We start from the raw sequence: 6,604 nt of genomic DNA, 5'->3' as shown, positions 1-6,604 counted from the left end.
TAAGATACAAAAAAATTTATAATAATTCATATACACTATTCAATCAATTGAGTTAAACTCCCTTAGTTATTTGTTTAGTGTTTGATTTATAGACTATGTTCGACAAAACTAATTGAAAAACTAACTTGTTAAATTATAAATATTTGGTAAAATTAGTTGTTGAGATAGGTGAAAATTATAAAATGATAGAAAAATAATAAAATCATGATTTATTTAAAAAGGATAATCAGGAAAATGAATATATATTGAGGATAAAAATAGAAGAAAATATAAAAAGTTAAAAGTTAGAAGTTAACGTTTTAAAAAACGTTAAAAACTACTAAGAAACCACTAAAAAATTTTATTTATCAAACAATCAAACAAGTTTTTTAGCTAATAAAAAAAAGTTGAAAACTAATTGAAATATCTGGTCAACATAGTCATAAATTGTTTATGGAATATCACAAATTAAATGGGGAAGGATAGGACCAAAGCTTAACTTTTAGTTACTCAATAAACTTTGGAGCATCTTTTTATCCCAAGTACAAAAGTACCAAAATTTATCGATAATTTAATAACTATTTTTTTATCTATCACCAGCCGCTACCATCACTGGTATTTGTCACCATCACCACTGTCATTACCACAGTTAAGGCCGACAATGAATTGAAATAACTTGAAATTAGTTTGAGACTCGATTTAATAATTGATTTGTTAAACTTGGCAATTGAGTTGAACTTTAGATAAAAATAAACTCATAAAATTGAGGTAGGTATAGTTGGACTTGTTTAGTTCAAGAACTCCCTCTTTCTCTCGAGAGATATTAAATTATATCGATGTAACTTTGACCAACTATTATATCATTTAAGAATTTTTAATTGCATAGTATTTTTTTTAATATTGACGGTTGAATTGAAAATTTATTTCACATAAATCATATGTACAAATTTTATATTAATCCAAAATTATTTGCTAACTCATTCGTATATATTAAAATCAATGTAATATAAAATTTTCAAAATATACTAAAATATGAATCATTTGATTACTTATTTATTGATGTTCAATTTTTAGAAAAATTTAATACAAACAATATAAATATAATTCAACAGTTAAATCAATAAAAATTACATTTTATATAAAATTATTAAATAGTGTCACAGTTACTTAAGTTATACAAGTATAAATTAATCCCTCATTTCTTTTTCTTTTTCTCTTTCTATATATGTATATGTATAATCAACATATGATATGAAAATGACCTTTTTTATATGAAAATGACTAACATCAATCATGAAGATCTAAATTAAAATATTTTAAATGAGCACATATACAGTGGCGGAGCTTCTTCGTGTCCCGGGGGTCATGGCCCCTCGATTTTTTTTTGGAGAAAATTAATATATATATATATATATATATATATATATATATATATTGTTTTCCGTACATTAACTGTTTTCATTAACTAGTTGCCTTTTCATAATAATAAATGACTTTTTCTTCATTGTCAGACCCAATTTTTCTATAACATCTATATCATCATTTTGTAATAAAAAATATTATATAATATAACCTGAATTAGTTGATCTTGTATATATGGATTTTCATGTAATTTACTAATGAATTTTGTGGTTTTATTATGAAATTTTCTACAAGAATTTTCTGTAATTTGCAATGTTTTCACAAGAATATGATTATTTTTTAAAATTTATTAAAAATATAGAAAAAATTCACATTTTCATACAAATTTTGTTTTCTAAAAATCTTATTGTTTTAAAATTTTATTAAGAAAGAAAATAAATAAATATTTGAATAGTGTAATTAAAAAATACTTAAAATTTTAGTATAAAATAATATTATCAAAATTATTACATTTAATTTTTATTATATAAATTTAATTATTTTGGTCCCTCCAATTAATTTCTCCAAGATCCGCCAGAGTGAAATACTCTCAACTAATCGATTTAGCCCTAATCAGAGTGTTTTGAGGGAATTCAATTACGTGTAGATATTGTAACTTGCAAGTAAAGTCCATGTTCAGACATCTCAGTTTTGTATTATTTTGTGTGGCCATGTTTACAACCCTTAACAGAGTCATAAATCAAGTGTGATTTTCTCTGCTTTGGTTCATGCTATGAAGCGACAAAAAAAAAACATGCAATTCAAGTTCCAGAACATATTAAGAAGCTCCATAAAATTAGTTTCTAAGAAGCTTAATTATGCGTCGTGACAAATGTTAATTTCTATGGGTGATCTGAAGTAGTATTAAGCTAGTTACGGAATTCAGTATAAAGGAAAAGATAGTATTAATTACTTACGACTTAATTTTGCATCTGCACTTTTTTGTCCTTTAATTATTTAATGAACTTCGAAGCTTTCTTAAATCATCAGCAATAACAGGTTAACTTTTCATTATTTACATTAATTAAATAACAGGATCTTGCTTGCACATCAATTATGCTCAACCCGATAATTTAGATGAATCTTTCTCTCATTCAACCTTACAATTGCAAGCAACAAGTTTTCGTCCCCTAAGATCATGGAGTATTTCTCGAGGAGCTGAACTTTAAATTTCACACACACACATTCCCTTAATTATCACAAATTAAAAGTTTATTTCACATGGAAAATTTTTATATTAATCCAAAATTATTATTAAATTATTCATATAAATTAAAATTAATGTAATAATTTTTTTTTAAAATATAGATAATTTGATTATTATTTATTGATGTTCAATTTTTTACAAAATTTAATACAAACAATAAAAAATATAATTCAAGAATTGAATCAATAAAAATTACATTTTATATGAAATAATTAAATAATGTAATAGTTACTAAAATTATACCAATGTAAATTAATCCTTCATTTCTCTCTCTATATATAAAAATAAAAATGATTAATATCAATCATTACTTTAAAAATAGAATACCTAAACTAAAATATTTTAAATGAGCACATTTACAGTGGTGGAGCTTCTTGGTGTCGGGGTCATGGACCCTCGAATTTTTTTTTCAAAAAATTAATATATATATATATATATATATATATATATATATATATATATATTGTTTTCCATACATTAATTGTTTTTATTAACTAGTTGCCTTTTCGTAATAATAAATAACTTTCTTTTTCATTTTCAGACCCAATTTTTCTATAACATCTATATCATCATTTTGTAATAAAAAATCTTATATAATATAACCTGAAGTAGTTGATCTTGTATATATGAATTTTCATGTAATTTACTTATGAATTCTGCGGTTTTATTATGACTTTTTCTACAAGAAGTTTCTGTAATTTGCAATGTTTTCACAAGAATATGATTATTTTTTTTAAATTTATTAAAAATATAAACAAAATTACACATTTTCATTCAAATTTTGTTTTCTAAAAATCTTATTGTTTTAAAAGTTTATTAAGTAAGAAAATAAACTAATATTTGAATAGTGTAATTAAAAATTCTTTAAATTTTAGTATAAAATAATATTATCAAAATTATTACATTTAATTTTTATTATATAAATTTAATTATTTTGGTCCCTCCAATTAATTTCTCCAAGATCCGCCAGAATGCAATACTCTCAAACTAATTTTAGGAGGATAATTAAGTTTGTGTGATGCGAGGTTAACCCTTTATTATTTGTTGTATTACCTTCATTCTTTTTTAATTATGGACTTTTGTAGATTTTTTTTTCTATTTATATGTCATTTGTAAAGTTTAAGATTATACTAATTATTCTTTTCATCAATTATACCCTTACTTCTCTCATAATATTTAATTAATTTACAAATGCATTTATTGTGGAGTAAAAACGAAAAGGGATAAGATAAGAAATCCAACAACTATTTTATTAGAATCACAAAATTTATTGCATTTCTTAATTTCTACCAAACAGCCTTAAAAGATAAATAAAAAGGAATTGACAAAGTGTTTTGTAACAATGATGTCACATTAATAAACTATTTTTTTTTAGATATTAGAAACAATCCTATTTGAGCTAGATAGGATTATTGAGAGTAAAATTCTCTTTCAGCATTTAATATAACTATATATTAACAACTGGAACTTAAGGCTTATGATAAAGTTAGAATAACTTAAATATCAATCCATGTGTTGGGTGATGAGGGTAATAAACTTAGTGTGAATAAGACTACAGTAATGCAATTAATTGAGATAACTGATCTTATTAACATATATCATAGGAGCAATTTGCTAATTTTTTTCCATATTCTTCAAGTCCATTGCTTTGAAGGGTCGACACTCAACAGTGAAGACGCGTAACAAAGTTATTAAGGACAATGAAACAACCAAGAAGATGAAAACTAAAAGTCAAGGTCAACCCCATTTTCTATAATAGGCCACAGATTCAACCTCTTGAACGGTTCTGATTGGCTTAAGGAGAAAATTCAAATATGTTGTTGATGGTTGACAATTGTGTAAGCAGCAATAGCCACCACGGTAGGCTCACTAGGATCCTCTACATGTGCACCTAGGTTAGATGTCATGGTCAACCATGATAGGTCTAGTGATACCATTGCTTAATAGCATTTTTCTTCATGTTTCTTTGAATTTTAATTAATTACTAGTAGCCTGTTAGGTTTGTTTTACACCATTCATTCAAAAGAAAGAAGTCTTTGATAGATGATTCTTTTCTCACTAAGGTTAGATATTCTTATTCTTATTTCATATAAGTTAAAAAAACTGTTTGTTTCTTTTATTAAAAAAAAAACTGTTTGTTTCTCAATAAAATATTCTCATAAGGGATGCAAATCTAAAATTTTCGTAAAAGTGAAAAAAAAGCTTCAGTTCTACTCCTAATAACATTTCAAATAATCTTTTAAACATACAAAACACGTTTATAATATTTCTAAATATTGTAATGTTTAAGAAACACGATTATTGAAAAATATGATTCCCAAATTGAAAATAAAAAGATCCAACGTATTACATGCTCCTAAAATAGTATGAAAAGAGTTTGGTAATTAAAATATAGAAAAAGTTATGCTTAGATCAGATTTTATATTTTTTATGACAAATTTGATGTTGAATTGAAGTTACAAATAATTCAATTAGAATTTATTGGTAGTTTAAAAGGCTTTTTTTATACTTCATCAAATCACAAATATTACACGTATGTTAATAAAAAGAGTCTGGTATGAAAATTAAACCCACGAAACAAAAAAAATTTCAACGAAAACAATTTCTTACGTAAATTTGGGAGAACCGGGGGAAAATCTAGTTGGAGTAAAGACGGGTTCAAACTTTTTCAATTGGGGGATAAAGTCAAGGAGAATATTGCATTTTTCATAAAATTGTTAATATTTACAAAAAAAATGAATAATAAAAAAGTGAAAGTAAATTTTTCAAAAATCTTATATATTTTCATATTTCGAGAAGAATAGCTGATTTTCTCGTTATGAATATATATTGATCTTTCTTTTCTATACATAATCAAATTAACATCCAATCATTTATCTCTAATATTATTAAAATTAAGTAGAATGTAAAAAGGTTTTTAAAGACTTGAGTAGTCTACTCAATTTATTTATTTGAGCTGAAGGCAAGGGAAGATATCTTTATATTTTATCAAGTCATAGAATCATAAATGGTAAAAGCTATAATCAAAGTTTTTCTTTTTACCTAATGGGCACATGTGTTCTTACTTCTTAGAATCCTGCTGTTTTACATTATGGTTTGGGGGTAGTTATATGGCTTTCCCAAAGGTTTTTCCAAAACTTTAATAGTAGATTTTTTTAAGACAACTTTTAGAGTAGATAAAATATGCATAATTAATTATCCACAAAATAATTAAAGAATTTAATGTATGTGTATTGATCATTATTCAATTAGAAATGACCATTTGAATTATTTTAAAAGTTAACAGATTTATTATATATAATTGAATAACTATATAAAAACACTTTTTTTACCTTGTGTGAATGTATAATTTTTTTTCTGATAATTAAATATATTAAAGTATTGTGAATGTAACAATGATAACTTAAAGACTCTTTTACTACACATATATGCAGTTCGTTTTTTTATACTGAAATTAAGAATTTTTTTATGTTGTCATTGTCATAATTACTTCCGTTATTCTTATTATTTGGTACCTAATAAATATTTTTCTAGCTCTGCATGCACCGAAAAATGTTAATCACAAATTACCCAAACCTTCTTCAACTTTCCAAACCGGAGCTTAAACGAGGGTGTTTTTGAAAGAATTCGGTGGCAATTATTTCAAAGCAAAAAATTTCTTGGTCGAAGGTTCAGATACCAAATATAATTTTATAAAGGGACAAACATAAAAGATAAAATTAAGAGGTATCCTTGACACTGCCCATGCTATATAAGTTATAACTTATAAGTTCTCTGAATTTTAGTTCTATTATTTAGGCGTAAGATGAATTCTCTTTTAATAATCGATTTAGCCCTAATCAGAGTGTTTTGAGGGAATTCAATTACGTGTAGATATTGTAACTTGCAAGTAAAGTCCATGTTCACATATCTCAGTTTTGTATTATTTTGTATGGCCCTGTTTACAACCCTTAACAGAGTCATAAATCAAGTGTGATCTTTTCTGCTTTGGTTCATGCTATGAAACGACAAAAAAAA

The sequence above is a fragment of the Glycine soja genome, chromosome 12, assembly GCF_004193775.1.
Source record: "Glycine soja cultivar W05 chromosome 12, ASM419377v2, whole genome shotgun sequence".
In the NCBI taxonomy this organism is placed as follows: Eukaryota; Viridiplantae; Streptophyta; class Magnoliopsida; order Fabales; family Fabaceae; genus Glycine; species Glycine soja.
This window is presented reverse-complemented; position numbering follows the sequence as displayed.